Source organism: Podarcis gaigeae (genome assembly GCF_964106915.1).
Source record: "Podarcis gaigeae genome assembly, chromosome: 7".
Lineage (NCBI taxonomy): Eukaryota > Metazoa > Chordata > Lepidosauria > Squamata > Lacertidae > Podarcis > Podarcis gaigeae.
Genome location: NC_139683.1, coordinates 38367309 through 38385808, shown reverse-complemented (window position 1 = coordinate 38385808; position 18500 = coordinate 38367309). Strand labels below are relative to the sequence as shown.

Sequence of the window (18500 nt, the reverse complement as noted above, 5' to 3'; positions counted from 1 at the left end):
ATCCATAATAGTGCAATATCTTTGGAACAATGACACTTGTATTGTATCCACACTCTTCTTCTATTTGGGTCTTATTTTGTCAGGGTGGAAGACGGTTTTAGATGCGGTCGGGTTGAAAGATTTCAAAGAAGCTGAATGTGTGGAAATTTTGAAGAAAGGCCATTCACTGGGCATTGCCCCTGGCAGAGGTAGAGAAGGAAACTTCAGTACTGACTACAACATAATGTGGGGTAACCGCACAGGTTTCGCTCAGGCAGCTTGGAGGCAAAAGTGGTGAGTGATCTTTTTGCAATTTGCATTGCCTTCAGGATTATCCTAGATAAGACATAATGTGTTGATATCCTTGATCTAGCATCCTAAGTAGCTGAGGATGGCAAATCCCCTGTTTGGGGGTCAAATGATATCTGGAGTTCCCACCACTGCTCTTTTCTGTTTTAAAGCTATTAAAATCAATTACATTTAAAAAGAAAAATAGCTTTTTCCCTCTTCAATTCTTGAAAATCTGGGGGACAGCATGTGCAATTTGAAGTCAATTACATCTGGCTTGTCGTTGTAATACCAGATGGGGAGCATTATTCCTAGTCCTTAACCAAAATAAAGGTGGAGCGGGTGGGCTGAAGTAATTCTCCAGTTCTCAGCTACCTTTGGATTTAGATTTTTGATTTTATTCTTTTAGCCCATCATCCCTATATTTACACAAAACATTTGTGAAGCATACAGGAACATTGGAAAGTCAAATGAGTAACTTGGTTGATCAAGAAATTTGCTTTCAGGCAATAAACATATTAATAATAATATACATTTTTTTAGAAACAGAATATCTTTTTACTACTTTCTAGTAGAGTTTATTCAGTGTACACTGATCTGCAAAAGTTGTGCTGCCTTTCTCAGGACTGAGTGAACATGTCCTTGATTAGTTTTTTCTTAGATTTAAAAGATAGCTATAATCTATAAAAGTGGTAGGAACCCCAACATGGAGGGGAACTGAGCATGAAAAAAACCATATTCTGCAGTCTATTTTACAACTTATGACCTTGATTTTTAAAGAGCAGAGCAGAGCTGAAAGAATATGCTGCCTTTTCTTTTCCTAAGGACTCATAATATTTAACGCTTCCTCTCTGGGATGGATTGACTGGAATTGCTAAAAACTCAGAATGCCAACTAATTTCAAATTTGATATGGGATCGCTTTCTTACAGACTCTTTTCCCTTTCATACATAGGGCTGACAAGATGGTTTTATGAGAAAACAAGACTTCTCTACCTTCCCATATATGGAGGACTTCCAGTGAAACTGAGGACATATATTGGAGAACCCATCCCATATGATCCAAATATAACAGCTGCAGAGCTGGCTGAAAAAGTAAGTTAACTCTACGCCTAGAAGTAAAAAAGTAGGATATTCTTTTCCTGTTGGTTTCTCTCTTTCAGTCGTATAAATTGTCTTCTGCCTACTGACTTTGCTCCTTCTGTATGACGGGAGATAGGGTTTATTACATAGACTTTTGTGCATTATGTTCATCAGTCAGCTTTCCCGCTCCGTAAATTGTTGAGACCATGAAAAACCTATGCATTTTATGTAGTGCTGCACAAAGATCAGCTCATGGAATAGGACTTCTTCTGCCCACCATATGCCCCAGAATCTGCCCCAGAGGGTTCTTCCAAGCCCCCTCCCCGGTGGGGGACCCAGTAAGCACTGTACGCTCTTAAGCCTCAGTGAAACTATTACTGACAAACTTCTGATGTTTTTGTGACTTCTTGCAACTCTGCACGTGAATGTGACTCCATGCTACTCTGCTATTTTCACCCATGCCCTGTTGTGCTGTTTTCAGGCATGGAACCAGGAGGTGACTGATTTCTGTCACAAGCCCTGTCAGCCATTGCCATTCTAAGAGAACGAGGGAGGTGTTCATAGTGAGTTCAGGCACCTCTTTCTTTTGGAAAAAATAGCACTGAACATAGTGAAATATAACTCAATAGCATTTCTGCAGTTTTCCTCACATAACTGGAGGTAACAACTATGCAGGAAAACTAATTTGTACCAAGCAGCCCAAGGCACTTATGTTTGGTTGTATCTCTGCCATTCTCATACAGTGCTCTTGGTAAAAAAAACATAAAGACAGGGGGCTGGATTCACGGAGAGAAGAACAGTTTCCTAGTGGGGTTTCCTGGCCCTGGCTGCTCTTGCCCAACCCTCCATGATGAAAAAGTCACTCTTGAGGATTGTGGGACAAGGGCTGTCATATTGCGCATCTGTAACTGGGAAAAAATGGGATTCTTTATTCTGCTGGTTCTGATCCCTTTAGCTTTTTCCTCACAGATATGAATAACTGTGAATATCCATTTTGCAATATATTGATATAACACAATATTCCTTTGTTCTTCTTTCAACAGACAAAGACTGCAATTGAAAATCTTTGGGATAAACACCAAAAAAGGCCAGGAAATATATTAAGAGCTCTTTCAGAATGATTTGATAAGCATTACAAAGCTAACTAGTCCATATAAAGCAGTTGTAATGTTTACGATCATGCATTTGTAATAGAAAACTTTCATTATTATGTAATTAAAGCTAAGTTAAGATACACAGAATTGTGCTGGATTGTATATTAATTATTGTGAAGGGTCATTAGCTCATTAGCTCAGCCCTTGGTGTACATGCTGAAGGGCCTAAGTGCCTTCTTGTCCTATCCTGCAAAACTCCCAGAATTCCCCTTTTGGAGACTTACACTGGTAGCAACATAATCAAAGAGTGTAACGGAAAGGAGAGTTTTTAATTGAATCTCGAAATAATGCTATATCTGAAAGAGTAATGTCTACAAATCTTCTGTATCAAAACAGTGACACTTCTTTTATGTTTATAAAAGGCTGTTCTAAGATCTGAGCCCTGTAACACAAATCTTTCTGCAGAAGCTCTTGTGCATGCTCATTGAGTCTCAGGACTTGGACAGCATAATGATGTTACTAAAACACTCACTTGCTGAACAAGAACATTGAATACATGGAGTAGGCTTTGCTATCAAAAACAATCTTGTGAAGCTCTTTTTTTTTAAAATGATATTTATTAAAGTTTCCAATAGAGACATATAAACACAAACAACAATAAAAACATACACAAACAAAAAACAGAAAACAAGTATAATTTCAAACCTTATTTTCTTAAACCTAATTTCCCCGACCTCCTCGTACCTCCCCCTTCTGTATTCTAATTTCATTATCAAATCAGCAAATCCATTCCCTTATTTCCCATAGTTTTTGATAATTCTGTTCTTTTTCCTTGATCAACACCCCTGCAAACCGCATAATTTTTAAACCCATGTCATTCTAACCTTCATTAATTTTATAGTGCTTATTAAGATAGTCTATAAATTTCTTCCAATCTTCTTCCACTGTCTCTGTCTCCTGGTCTCGGATTCCGCCAGTCATCTCTGCCAGTCCCATGTAGTCGTATCATCTTCATCTGCCATTCTTCCAGGGTGGGTAGATCTGATGTCTTCCAATACTTTGCAATAAGTATCCTTGCTGCTGTTGTGGCATACATAAAAAAAGTTCTGTCCTTCTTTAACACCACATGGCTAACCATACCCAGGAGAAAGGCCCACTTAATCATAGCTGATTTAACCGTTTCATCCTGTGTATTCCATTTCAGCAGCAAGTTATACATTTTTGACAGATTCTTAGTTTTGGATTCTAACAGCTCTGTTTCCAGTTTTGATTTTTCCACCTGAAAGCCAATTTTCCTGTCCAACTTATAGACCTCCAGTATTTGATAATAATGAAGCCAGTCTCACACTTTATCTTTTAAATTCTCAAAACTCTGCAGTTTCAATTTGTTTCAATTTGTTACCCTCCTGTTCTAAAATTTCCCAATATTTTGGCCATTTAGACTCTATATTAAGCCTTTTCACTGCTTTTGCCTCCATTGGTGACAGCCACCTTGGAATTTTGTTCTCCAGCAGATCTTTATATTTAATCCAGACATTATACAATGCTCTCCTGACAATATGGTTTTTAAAACCTTTATGAGCCTTAACCTTGTCATACCACAAATATGCATGCCACCCAAAATAATTATTGAAACCTTCCAAATCTAAAATGTATGTCTTCTCAAGAAGCAGCCAATCTTTCAACCAGCAGAAAGCTGCTGATTCGTAGTAGAGTTTCAAGTCTGGCAGGGCAAATCCCCCCCTTTCCTTTACATCAGTTAAAATCTTAAATTTTATTCTGGGTTTTTTGCCCTGCCAGATAAATTTAGAAATATCTTGCTGCCAACCCTTGAAACATTCCATCTTGTCCACAATTTGCAATGTTTGGAACAAAAACAACATTCTAGGCCATACATTCATCTTTATAACTGCTATTCGACCAGACAAGGAAAGCTTTGGATTTGACCAAATTTCTAAATCTTTTTTCACTTGTTTCCAACATTTCTCATAATTGTCTTTAAATAAATTCGTATTTTTAGCTGTCATATTAATCCCCAAATATTTTACACTCTTAACCACAGTTAAACCTGTCTCATTCTGAAACCTCTCTTTCTCAGTAACTGTTAATCTTGTGAAGCTCTTGTCAAAAGTCCCTACCAGCATGATACCGCATAGAGAAATGCTCCCTGATACCAAGATGAGGGATTACTTTGGAATGCAGATAGAGTTAATTGATAAGAATAATGATCTGCTGTGAGCTTGACGGAAGTGTACAATAGATGAGCTTTCCTGCTTTGGCTAATCTTCCTTTTTCTTTTTTTTTCTTTTTCTTTTTTCTTTTATCTTTCCCATAATTGCTTATGTCATGTACTTCAATTTTTTTGTAGGTTTTTAAAGTTTTTTTCCATTACTATTAAGGAATTTTCCTTTGTAATTTTGGTTGTCTATATTTATATGTACCTGTTAACATATACCTGTTTAAAGCAAAATAAAACTTTTTTTTTAAAAAGTCCCTACCGGCATTAATGAACAACTCACCAAAAACCAACAGGCTACTATTCTAAGTGCTTATGCACCAACGCGGGATGTCGATGAAGACGTTAAAGATAAATTTTACTCTCTGATAGGATGTCATCCTATCAGAGACCACTAAGGAGCATAATATTATCCTCCTGGGTGATATTAATGCAAGAGTTGGGCAAGATTTCGATCTATGGCCTGGGACTATTGGGAAAGAAGGAATTGGCAACAGCAACCAGAACAGAATCTTTCTTTTGACTATATGTGCAGTGCACAACCTTGTTATTACCAACACAGACTTTCGACAAATATATATATATTGCAACAATGACGCAAACCCGAAAGAGATTGTTCCGGTTTGTGAACGTTATTTTGGAACCCAAATGTCTGACGGGGCTTCCGTGGCTTCTGATTGGCAGCAGTAGCTTTTTGCAGCCAATCAGAAGCCACAATTTGGTTTTCAAACATTTTGGGAAGTTGAACGGACATCCGGAACAGATTCCGTTCAACTTCCAAGGTCCGACTGTAAATTTAAATCATGGAGGCACTCTCAGTCGAACCACTGGCACCTCTTAGACAATGCAATTGTCCAAGCTGAAGATTGCCATGATGTGCTCCTTACCAGAGCTATGATTAGTACCAACAACTGCTGGACAGATCACTGATTAAGACGGTCCGCAATGGCTATCAAGATTATACCTCAACGCAGGCTTCAAGGAAGGAAACCAAGGCACAAAATAAACACTGAAACCCTTCAAGATCCCATTAAGTGGGATTGCTTCCAAGCTACTCTTAAGCACCATCTACTTTCGGAGTTCCCTGATAACATTGAGGAACACTGGACCAAAATAAAAACATCCATTATTGCAGCCCATGAACACCTGGTGGATAAAAAAATGCTCAAGAGATCCAGCACTTAGCCATCACTCATGATGCATAGAGTTTCTTTAAATCCACAAAGACCATCTATGGGCCACTAAATCATGGCATATGCCCCCTATGCTCAACAGACAGTACCACACTTCTAAAAGATAAAGAAGCTATTGCACTGTGATGGAAAGAACATTACCAACATCTCCTTAACCACAACTCTCTGTAGCTGCTGAGGTCCTCTCACAAATTCCGCAAAAACAAATTAGAGATGAGCTTGCAGTATCTCCAAATCGGGGAGAGTTGTGTACAGCTATTAACCAAATGAAAACAACAAAGCCACTATGCCTGTGTGGTTGCTTGAGAACAAACAGGCAAGACTCTCACCGGTCTTTTCCAGGCTTTATTATCTGTACAAAAACATTTACAGTGCAGAGCGTCTCAAGTCCATGTCTGCTCAGTCGCTAGCAGAATCTGGGATTGGGCGGTCCTTAAACTTTCCCCAGCATAATAGTCTTTGACCCCCATCCTTCTCCTCTCCTCTTTGCTCGTAAACTGACTGCGCAGAGAGAGCGCTGGCAAAGGGGGACTTGCCTCCCCCCCGCTTTGCTCAGGCTCGGTGTTGCGGCTCTCTCTAACATCTTCCGATCCCTGGATCCCTTCCCCACTGGAGGCGGGGCTTCCCTCCTTGCTGGACGAAGAGCTGCTTTGCACGATCTTCGGAGGTTCTCTGTAACCCAACTGCCCTTCCACCTCTCGCCTCTGAGCTGATGGCAGTTCCCTGACACTAGTGGACCTGATGGGATACCTGCCTGTATATGGCCTTTATTGACTTGACTAAGGCCTTCAACACTGTAAATCGTAATGCCCCGTGGACTGTCCTTCTGAAAATTAGTTGCCCAGATAACATCATTCGGTTCCTCCATGATAATATGAAAGCAACAACTGCAGACAACAATGGCTCTCAACGTGAACCATTCACAGTGTAATCAGGTGTTAAACAGGGTTTTGTTATCTCCCAACTCTATTCATTATTTTCATTGCCATGATCCAACACTTTGTCGAAGGGAAACTCCCCACCAGAGTAGAAATTATATATCTAACAAATGGAAATCTCTTTAATCTGAGTAGGCTGAAGCAAAGAGTAAGGTTGCCATAACTTCCTTCAAAGAGCTTCAGTATGCTGATGACAACGTAGTGTGTGCACACTCGAAGGAGGACCTCCAAACCATCCTAGATATCTTCACAGAAGCTTATGAAATGCCTGGCCTATCATGCAACATCCAAAAAATCAAATTGATGCATCAACAAGCACAAAACAACCCCTATAGAGCGCCACAAGTCCAACTCAATGGTGTAACATTAGAAAGTGTTGCTCACTTCTCCTACCTGGGCAGTTATCTTTCCACAAGGGCTGACATCCAGCATCGCCTGAGCTCTGCAAGTGAAGCTTTCTCCCGTGCAGAGTGTTTGAGGACCTTCGCAGGGAAACCAAAATGCTTGTTTACAAAGCTATTGTACTACCAGCCTTACTGTATGCTTGTGAAACATGAACCACTTATGAATACCATCTCCAGCTCCTCAAAAGATTCCATCAACGGTGTCTTCTGCCTCAGCCAGATGTTGGGCATTTAGTCCAACCACTAAATGCCAAGCACCACTCCCATACTGTGGAATACCTTTTCGGCAGAGATTTGGCAGGGATCCTTGCTTTTCTCTTTCAGGAGTCTCTTGGAGACTTTTATGACAATAGCCTGATGCAGATTAATTTTTTTTTTAAACGGCCACTGTGAGAACAGCATGCTGGACTAGATGGGTCACTGGCTGGATACAGCAAGTTCTTCTTTTGCTCTTAAGAGGCTTCTGCTTCTTAGTTTAATAATAGAAGATGCTTTTTCATGACTATTGAAGATTGCTTCCTGAAATGAGCAGAGAAAACTTTGATGGCTAGTAGTTATCAATCTAATAACTAGTGACTTCCAGGTCGACTGCGGATAATGGTGGATGACAGAGACCGCTCGTCCTGAACAGCCTGCTTGTGGTGAGGAGATGGGAAGGGAGCATGGGTAAAGCACCTTCTCAAAAAAAGTCTGAAGGAAAAGTTTGGGTTCCAAAGGGTCCAGCCTTGTCAAAGGATGCTCTCTGGGAGCTCCCAAAGCTTTGCAGGGAGCCATGGGAGCTCCGAGATTGAGCCCCGATACACAGCACCATCAAGACCCACAGCAAACTTCCTCAAATAATAACTGGAAAAAAGCAGAACAAGGGAAAACAGGAAATAAGAAATCAAAATAGCAGATAAGGGGGGAAGCTAAGTGTGAGAAAGCAGAGTAAGAGAACAAGGACGGAAACATAATAGAACAGTGTGGCTGGAAAAATGATAACTGTTTTTTCTACTTTGCTTTTCATTTTTTAATGAACATTTTCCCAAAAGAAAGGACAGAGCACCATCTAGTGTCATTCTGATATAATTACAAGTATTGAAAAGTTAGTTTTTCTTTTCTTCTACTTATTTTTCTTTTCCCCTCTCTCTTTTCATATTGAAATTGAGAATTAAAGTTTAAAACATTAGTATAATTATTTAAAATGATTTAGTTATTTCAAATAATAACTGAAAAAAAGTATTTATTATTTTGAACCTTTAAAAGGAGGAGGGGAAGTGGAGGAAGGAAGAAGGGAGAGAGGGGAGGAAGGAGGGGGGAAGAGATTTTTTCCCTTTCCTTTTTTTCCCTTTGCTGATAAAATTGTGGCCAATACAAGTTTCGCCCCTCCCATAGCAGGAAGGATGCCAAACTCCCACCTTTCCCCTCTTACCCTTCTGTTGCTCTCTGATTTTATCCAGTTGCTTAGAACGGGGACTGAGAGACTGAGCTCAACTCTCCCCACTCTCACTCGACACAAACACAGACCTCTGCTTATCTGCTGATTGCCTAGCAATGCCCTGGATGCCTTCCAACTCTTCCTCTTATTGAGAGCTAATAGAGTCTTCCCCGGGAAGGGGGGTCAAACTGCCCTTTCTCAATTCTGTCAGCCAACACTCATCTGCAGAGTCTGTCCCTTGTTCACTTAGTTTGATTTCTAACTCTTCCCCTGCACTCTGGGGGGCTACGTTCTTGACACAAGAGAGGATGAAGGAAGATACTGAAGCAGTGAAATTCATGAAGAGGCTCTAGATAGGATGGCCATTTTGGAAATAAATCAAAAAGGTCTGTTCAAAAGGTCTGAGAGGTATTTCAGAAGATGTGATGGTGGAATTAAGTGAAAAAATAATAAAATAACTTGCTAACCTGATTGTACTGGAAGAAGAAATGGTTAGTGTGGCAGTGGACAAAAATTTTCATGTGAAATCTAGATAGGCTAAAGCAAAAAAACCCAAAAAACTGCTGAGTGACTGTTGGGGTTTTTTTTAGCAAAGAGAATTCAGAACAGAGTAATACAGATTCACTACCAGAAAAATCTCCAGATTGTCAAGCAGAAAATAATAATCTTGAAATAAATCCTGATGAGGTCGTTAAAGAAAAGAGTAAATTTCAAATATTTGGCAGATACACTGAAATATAACAAAATCCCTTATTGTTGGGTATAGCCTGATGCACAATCTTTTACACATAAAGGAAGAAAACAAAGGTGTTGGGATCCCACTGAAGCAGACTAATTCTGGAGAAAATATGGAAAAGAATTAGCAGGAGAAAGGGCATTTGATTTGGAAGCAAGACAGGAAGAAGAACCAACAGAGGCTGAGACAAGAGACAAATAAACAAAGAGCAAGATGACTGTAAATGGACTTAGTAATAAAACTGAAAGAAACAAGATTGAACATGTGGTTAAAAAGTTAAATTTGGATGTGATTTGCTTTCAAGAAACACACATTGTACAAGAAGTGCAGGAAGTGTTTGCCAATAGACTGCTGGAGTTTGAAGAGAGCAGTCATGGTTTTTTTGTAATGCTGCAAAGACAGAAATAAAGGCATGAAAATACGTTTCTGTTCATCTCTTTCCCCTGCCACGGGGGGCAGGAAAGAGGGGGGGTGTTCTTCTCACACTGAGAAGGATCGCCTATTGTGACCTAGCCTGGATTTTGCTGGGGAATGCAGCCAGGGAGGTCAACAGGAGATCAAGCCGGGTGCCTGGGAGAGTTGCCAGTTTCTCATGATATGGGCTTGATTTCCGACAGTTAAGAAAAGAGACAAAGAGACAAGAGACAAATAAATAACAAGATGAATGCAAATGGACTTAATAATAAACTGAAAGAAACAAGATTGAACATGTGGTTAAAAAGTTAAATTTGGATGTGATTTGTTTTCAAGAAACACACATTGTGAAGAACCATAAAATAATTTTGATTAATAAAGATGGGAAAGGACTTTGTAGCCTTTGATGCAACAAAGAAGAGAGGCATGGTAATGTATATAAAACATGAACTGGATCCAAAGAAGAACAAGGAAGAATATTGATAACTCAAATAACATCACAAGGAGAAAAAAATATTGCCAATACAGTAGGTGTGTATGCACCAAATGAGAAAAAACTGGACTTGAAGAAATTCTATTGGAAAATATGAATTGAAATATAATATTGATGGGAGATATGAATAGTGTAGCTTCCCTGGAATGGGATACGACTATAAGAAAAAGCAATACCCAATGCCTTTTTTCAGATAACAGGCAATTCAACCCTCATTGATATTTGATACATGAAGATATACTACGAGGCGTCTTGCCTGTGCTTGATAAAAGAATGGATAATTTTGAAAAACACCAATTTGCTGGATCTAGAAGGGTATAATAATAGATATAGGTGACACTCCTACCTATGGTATAACAAGGTGAAAATAAACAATGGTTTTACAAATCATATATTTAGGAGGGCCTTGTATGATGTATGGGACAAGAATAAAAATTTATTAGAGAGAGCTACACCTTGGTGGCTATCCCTGAATGAAGTGTTAACAACAACAAAATTAAACATGGAGGGAAAGAGAGTAACTTATGAAGATATTTTAGTGAAAACGGAGAACAGGTGGAAATTAAAACCATATGAGGATGTTGAAGAATATTTATTGCTCAGATAAGCCTTGGCGTCCAGCCCGCTTCGGCTGCGCAGCTACCAGCCTTCAAAGGCCACATTCCAAAGGCTCTGAGCAACACGCAGAGATTAGCAGCGGTCAGAGAAAGCTGCAAACTCAAGTGCTTTCTTCAGTGTGCTTAAATAAAGTCCAGACAGGATCTTAGCAGCTAGAAGCAGTTTTTATTTACAGCAGACTATCCATTATCTATCACAGCGAACAGCATCGTGAAAACACGTCCACTCTCCTCAAAAGCGAAAGTAGAGGGGGAAAACAAAGGCTGGAGACTCTCAGAAATGACGCAGAATCTCCCCCTCCCAAATTGTAGGCAGGGCGTACACTCTGAGCTGTTTAACCCTGTAAGCTCAGGTTCTCCTCACACACCCCTCTCGCCCTACGCCACTGTGGGGAAAGTATGTACAGAACTTACCCCCAACTCCAAACCACCACAAAACTCCCCATGACCTTGGAAGCTTAAAGGTTTGGTAAATCCATCGGCCAAGTTAATGTGACTGGCACAATACTTCAGCCAAATCAAACCTGACTGAACACTCTGACACACATTTTGGAAACATATGTCCAGATGCTTGGTTCTGGCCTTAAATTGTGCAGATTCAGCCAATTTCAAACAAGGTTGATTGTCTTCCCAAACCGTGATGGGCAAGCTACAATCCCCATAGATCTCTTGCACCAAGCATCTATAGAACTCTAGTTCCCGGCACAAATCAGACAGTGCACTGAATTCAGCCTCAGTAGAAGACAGCGCAATGAGACTTTGCTTCCTGGACTTCCACCCAATTAGTGACTTCCCAAACTTTACCACCAACCCAGACACAGACTTGCGGTCCTGCGAATTCGCCCAGTCACTGTCCGCATAGCATGTGAGCTTCGCCTCACCTTCAGCTGGCAGCTTAAGACAGAAGTCTTTGGTATGCTGCAGGTAGCGCAGTACCCGCTTGATACCGTGCCAAGCACTCACACTGGGCTTTGACGCTTTCCTACTTAGCAGGTTGGAAGCAAAGGCAATGTCTGGTCTGCTCCATTGGGACAGATACAACAGAATACCTAGAGCTGACTGAAAGAGCTCAGCATTCTCAAACTCGGCACTTTCTGCTTGCTGGCTATCTTTCACGAAGTTCGTCTCCATGTGTGTCCGAACTCCTGCACAATCGGACATTCTGAACTTCTCAAGCAACTGCTCAATCTTGCCTTTCTGACTGAGCAAGAAGCTACCATCCTCAGTTCTCGCTATCTGCATGCCCAGGTAGATCCTTACTGCATCCAGGTTCTTGAGCGGAAACCGTTTCCCAAGCTCTTTGGCAAACTTCTGCACCTGTTTGTCTGCCTTTCCAATGTGGATGATGTCATCAACATAAAATAACACCAGTTCCTGTGAGTCTCCTGATCCTCTAAGGAACAGGCAACTGTCAGCAAGACTCTTCCTGAAACCTAGCTTCTCCAAAGCTTCATTTAGGCACAAGTTCCAATTCCTGGCCGATTGCTTCAGACCGTAAATTGACTTGTGAAGTTTCCACACAGTACCTTGCTCATTGCCCTCAAACCCTGGAGGAGGAAGCATGTACAGATCCTCCTAGAGGTCTGAGTTCAAGTAAGCAACGTCCACATCAAAATGATGCACCAGCAACCCTCTTTGTGCAGCAATGGCCAAGATCAAATGTAGAGATTCACTCCTACAGGTGGGAGCATAAACTTCTGTATAATGCAACCCCCTGTGCTGCGTGAATCCTCTCGCCACTAATCTGGCCTTATACTGCGGTTCTCCTGTCGCTGTGGGCTTAAGACAGTAAACCCAGCGGCTACCCACGGCCTGGTTTCCCACCGGCAACTTCGTGAGGGAGAACACACCTAGAGACTCCATTGAGTTCATTTCCTTCTGCATCGCCTCATGCCATTTCCTGGCTTCTTCCTGAGGCAGTTTCTGAACATCCTCAAAACTCTCAGGTTCACACTGTGCCATTCCGACCCACACACTAGTGACGGCAAACCTTTCAGGAGGTTTCCCCTTGGTCGTCCGAGCTGAACGGCGCAGCACTACTTCAGGAACCCCCTCTGACCCACTGGGGCCAGCCAGAACGTCCTTGGCATCAGAGATGGTCAGTAAGTCAGAGATATAAAATGCGGTTTCACGGGATGGCTACAATATCACCAGGTGAATGGTTTACTAAAAGAGGATAAAAAAAGGGATTCAGTGAGAAAAATGCAAAATATCAAACGAAATTTTGGAGGGCAGAACAAAACCTTTGTCTAAAATGTATGACTATTTATTGAAATGGGATACTAAGCATGAATTAATTAAAGAAGTCATGATAAAATGGGCAGTCGACTTTGGTTACAATATTGAGTACGATAATTGGGTAAGATTATGGAATGAAGGTATGAGGTTTACAGCATGCTCTACTTAAAAGAAAACCTAGGGGAAATGATGTACCAGTGGTACATTACCCCGGTTAAATTGGCAAAAATGTACAGATTGAGTAATAAAGCCTGCTGGAAGTGCAAATAAAAGATGGGGAATTCTACCATATGTGATGGACGTGTGAAAAGATGAAAAGGTTTTGGGATCTGATATATAATGAGCTGAAAAAACTTCTTAAATATATATTTCCAAAGAAACCAGAGGCTTTCTTACTAGGGATAATAGGAGAGGAGGTGAAAAAAGAAGACCATAAATTATTCCAGTATGCGACGGCTGCAGCTAGGATACTCGTGGCCCAAAAGTGGAAATCCCAGGAGATCCCAAGGGTAATGGAGTGGCAGATCAAATTCTTTGAATATACAGAATTGGCTAAAATGACTTATAAAATTCGAGACCAAAAAGGGACAAAGTTTGAAGCAGACTGGAGTACATTTGTTGCATATATAAGATTTAGTTGTTGAAGTTTAAAAACGGTAGCAGGGTTAACATAAATCCTGTGATGTGAATAGAGGGTAAATAAGAATCTGCAAGAGAAGATGTAAAATAGGAAAACTGAAGCAGGGAAGGAGGGAAGTCTGGGCGCGAAACTGTGCAGGATAAATAAGAGAATACAAAATGTTGATTGTAAAATATTAAGTTTTATTTATATTTGTGAAAAAACTCAATAAAAAGCATTTGGGGGGAGGAAAATATGAATTGAAATATAATATTGATGGGAGATATGAATAGCGTAGCTTCCCTGGAATGGGATACAACTATAAGAAAAAGCGATACCCAATGCCTTTTTTCAGATAACAGACAATTTAACCCTCATTGATATTTGGAGAGCAAAACACACACTGACCAGGCAATTCACATTTTATTTTAGCATGGATAACTGCGAGCAGAACAGACTCTGTATGGACTTCTAGAGATTTTTCTATTAAGGTAAAGAAGGTAGAAATTCTACATCGGACGTTATCAGATCACAACTCTATTACTGTCGAATTAAGAACAGGGCAAGGTTTCCCAGTGAGATGGAGATTAAATGATAATTTATTTAACGATCAAGAAATATTAGAAAAGTGGGGGGAGATGCTAATGGATTATTTTGAAATTATTTTAAATGAGAAGACAGATTTAAAAGTAGTATGAGATGCGAGTAAGGCTGATGGGAAGTTTTGCTTCTGCACATGATTCTGGCAAACCGTTCTAAGCTGAAGCATTCCTTCCTCACCCTAGAATGTTCAGTTCACATTGAGTTCATGAAAACATTGTACCCTGACCTGTTCTTAATGCATGGTTGACCATATCTACAGATGAATTCTATATCAATCACTAGTAATAGTTTAAGTCTTGCTATATCAATCATTAGTAATAGTTTAAGTCTTGCTATATCAATCACTAGTAATAGTTTAATAAGGAGGTTTTCACGCCTGTCCAATTCTGTGTTCCCTTTCCCACCCTTTAATCTATTGATGATTAATGCTTATATGCAACCTTTGCATTGTATTTGTGTTAACCAATCAGCAACAAGCACATATGTGGCAATGCTGTAATATTCAATAAAAGGGACTTCCCGAGACATGCTCGAGAGATGCCTCCCATATGACACTTGCCATTCATCTGTCGTTTATTTAAACCCAACATAAGGCAGTTATACGGGGGGCTTATTCCGCAAAGCACATACCAAAAAAGAGGAGAGAGTTGAAAAAGCAAGAAATCTTAGAAGAAATAAAAAGAAAAAGAACTAATAAATTCCCCAAGAAAAGGGGGGGCCACTAGGTGGCGCATCGGAAGATGGCTGACAATAACATCTCTCCGACCCACACGAGGTAATTTGGAGGCTATGATGGGGGTAATTAGCCTCCTTAACCCCCCCAGGATTGTGGGGGGGGGACGGCCCTTGCCTGCTGTGCCCTATACCACCCCCGAATTTGTGGGGGTGGGGGCACTAGGCACAAAGCCCTCCTGTGGGATTTCGGCACTCCTTGACACCGTCCCTGATTCATGCCGCTAGTTGCAACGATCTTTAAAAGAAACAATTTGGATGAGATTAATTGCACATGCTTCAAGGAAAAAGGGGAGTAAAGACTGCTGACAGAAGAGATCTCTGATAACAAGACAAGAATAAAATATGAGAAGATACGTCAAGATACGGTACGACAAATGACTGAGGGGGGAGGGGGGAAAAAACCTGCCTTTCCTTTTTTCTATGTGATTTAACAAGAATCCCCTCCCCTAATGAGTCAAAAATTAAGGATTTAAGGCTGTGTGGAGATAAACATTCGATCCAAAGCAATGTTTCAAGATGAAGCTGGAAACCAAGAGTTTTGGAATGACGCAGGTAAAAATGCCGTCGCCATTTTGGGAGGCATTGTTGGAGCTCTTGGGTCTGGGAGGAGAAAGAGAGAAATAGAGTTGTTTACATATCGCGGATCAACTCCTCGGTGGGACTTAAGAGCGACAAATGCCTAAATTTACGATGGAAAGAGTGATGTTATCTACGAAGGAGATATATGGAAACCATCTGGACTTAGTGGAGGAACGGGAAATCCACACAGGATTATTATACTTGCTATCGGCTTAAGGAGACTAACAGAAGAGATCGTAAAGGAAAAAGAGAAATTATATGAACAAGATATGATGTGGAAACACCAAGATAAGACTGGATAGAATTATGAACTTTGTTTGGACTGATTGGGACTGATTTGGACATTAACGCAGTAATAAGAAGATGATCTGAATCCCCCTTTGGATCTTGAAGTATGGGTTCCCCCAACAAAATTTAAAAATTTGGCTTTGTAATTTGGAATTTATGTGATGTGATTTAATTTGATGTGATTGGCCAGTTAATAAAAATTATTTTAAAAAAAATTCCCCAAGAAAAGAGTTAGTGAAACAGGATATTAAAAGATTATAAACACAGTTCTCAATGATAATAAATCAAGAAATAGAGAAGAAAATAAAATATTTAAAACAGAAACAATATGATTGCGGTACCTTCATCATAAAATGAACCAACTACAAGACCAGGTTCCCACTTGAGCACTGTGTTCCAGGTGTTGGTTGGTAACTTGAGGCTGGATTTCTGTAATGTCTTCTATGTGGAACTGCCCTTGGGCCTGATGAAGAAATACCAGCAGGTGTAGAATAGGTGGCTAGATTGCTGATAGAGGCATTTGATAGAGATTATGTGACACCATGGGGCAATTTGGCCAAGCAACCCTTGCTGACTGAAGTATTGTTTCCCCTCACACAAAAAATTCCTTGCACCTTCAAAGAAACAAGAAGACAACATCACTGGAAGAAGGTATTAACGTTTATTTCTCAAAAAACATGAAAGTGATAAGAAAGTAGCCAAGACACAGAAGCCCACCAACCCTTGCAAAGGCCAACTAGGTAAAGGTTCTTTTAGGCACATTGCTGTAGGGGGAAAAAAGGCACCTGTTTTTTAAGGGACCGGGGTGCACGAAATCAGTGCTAGCTGGTGCCTGTTGGGATGGGTAGTGCAGAAGGCAGGAATGCCAACAGGAAGGAAACCCAGAGCCACTGATTCTAGTGATGCCCCCAGTCCTTGTCCATGCTGAGTACTACAATGGCAACAGAAACTGAGGAGGAGGAGGAAACTGCCAGGCAGTGGCATCCCCATGTCATAAGTGTGAAGGCAGGCAAAAAGGACCTGGCAGAAGGCCGGTTACCGTTTTATCAGCTTTAATTGAACAGCCTGAATTTGCCTCATCCACCCTAATGCAACAGATCCCACTGGCCAAATGGTCTATCTCAACACACATGAATGCCTAGAACTAGTGGCTTTGTATAGGAAAGCAACTGAGAAAATGAGAGCTTGCAAAAGGACTAGAGAAGGATCATGTTTCATTTAACTTTTTATCTTTTGCCTTTCCTTCCTTTCCTTGGAACTGCCTATTCAGGAGAAGCCAGTTGTTTCTCCAATATGGTAGTGAAGGGAACAGAAAGAATATGGGAAATAACGGCTTCAAAATTGTACAAGGGAGATAAATCATTCCTGGTATTTGACTTGGTTGCTTTAAGTCAGGATCAAAGTACTTATCATGATGCAGCAGATGAGCGAGGAAGATAGTGGCAAGATGGATGTGGTTCAAACACATTGATGGAGCCAGTCCTTCTTGTCTGCGTATACTGTGCTGACCTCATTCCCAACTTGCCTTTCCCTCTCTACCTCCAGCTACTGCTGTCATTCATCATTGTGCCATACAGTGGCATGTAAGAAAATGTGTTCTGCACTTGCTCTGCCTCCTTAATGGCTTGGGAAACACCCACACCTCCAACTAAGCTGGCGTGGTTTTGAAATGGGGGGACACACCCCACTAAGGTGATATCCACCCTGGATTGTGGAAACTCTCACTATGTGGGCAGTGAGAACTTCAATCAATGATGCTATCAGAGTGACAAGAATGGAGCCACTGCTGAATGAATACTACATAAAAATTGCAACAAGTGTGATTGATTTTCCCATGACTGCTTACTTGGATATTTTCTGTAGATATTTCTGCAGATTCCATTATTCTGGCATCATTATTTTAGTAAAAGGAGGAATTTTGTCAAAAAGCAGGATATAAATCTAAATAAATTAAACCGCGTAAAGACTAAGAAGCATACTGCGACTAAACTTGCACCAAATTATTATTGCCGTGGCGCAATCTACATCCATGGCACTTTGCCAATGACTCTAATTGTCAGGCCTGAGGAATCTCTCCCTCCCTTCCTGATGTTTTCAAGGAGCCAGGAGAAAACAAGAAGGCTTTTAAGTATGATTTATTCAGTCACTGCTGTAACACAAAGAATTCCAGTCTTTACACCATCATGGAATTATTCATTCTGACTCCTCCTCATTTCCCCTCCCCCAGCAGCATTGACTCCTATGGAAGCTTTCCATTGCCAAACATTGTTGCGTACGCTGCTCTGGTACCCTCAGCGACCGCTGCATCCTAGGGGATGGAGGATCTCCCATCTCTGCCTGGTTTTCTCTCTCATAGTTTGGCTGCAATTCAAAGCTCTCTCTTTTCCCCCTGTCAGCTCCAGGAGAAGGGGGGGGGGAGAGATTCCTCTCATCTGTCGGCTTCTTCATTCCAGTCCCTGACACCAATACTGTCAGGCATCATAAAGAATATCTACCTCTCTTCTCTATAATAACATTCCCCAACACACCCAATGATTTTCAGATCGA

At 40.8% G+C, this 18500-nt stretch overlaps 1 protein-coding gene and 1 long non-coding RNA gene across 3 annotated transcripts in view; one reads left to right on the top strand and one right to left on the bottom strand.

The window, feature by feature from the left end:
- LOC310848707 overlaps positions 1-2590 on the top strand; it is a 178061-nt gene extending 175471 nt beyond the window's left edge. For both annotated transcript variants that reach the window (XR_014566520.1, XR_014566521.1), the window contains exons 2-3: positions 1222-1361; positions 2393-2590. This is a non-coding gene — a long non-coding RNA (uncharacterized lncRNA). The remainder of the gene's footprint in view (positions 1-1221; positions 1362-2392) is intronic.
- Positions 1-16372, bottom strand: part of LOC310848640 (DGAT1/2-independent enzyme synthesizing storage lipids-like) — a 48346-nt gene extending 31974 nt beyond the window's left edge. The window contains exons 1-2 of the mRNA XM_083748017.1: positions 16295-16372; positions 7204-7252 (exon numbers count right to left, since the gene is read on the bottom strand). The gene's annotated coding sequence lies outside the window, so the exon portion shown is untranslated. The remainder of the gene's footprint in view (positions 1-7203; positions 7253-16294) is intronic.
- Between the last annotated feature and the right edge of the window lie 2128 nt (positions 16373-18500).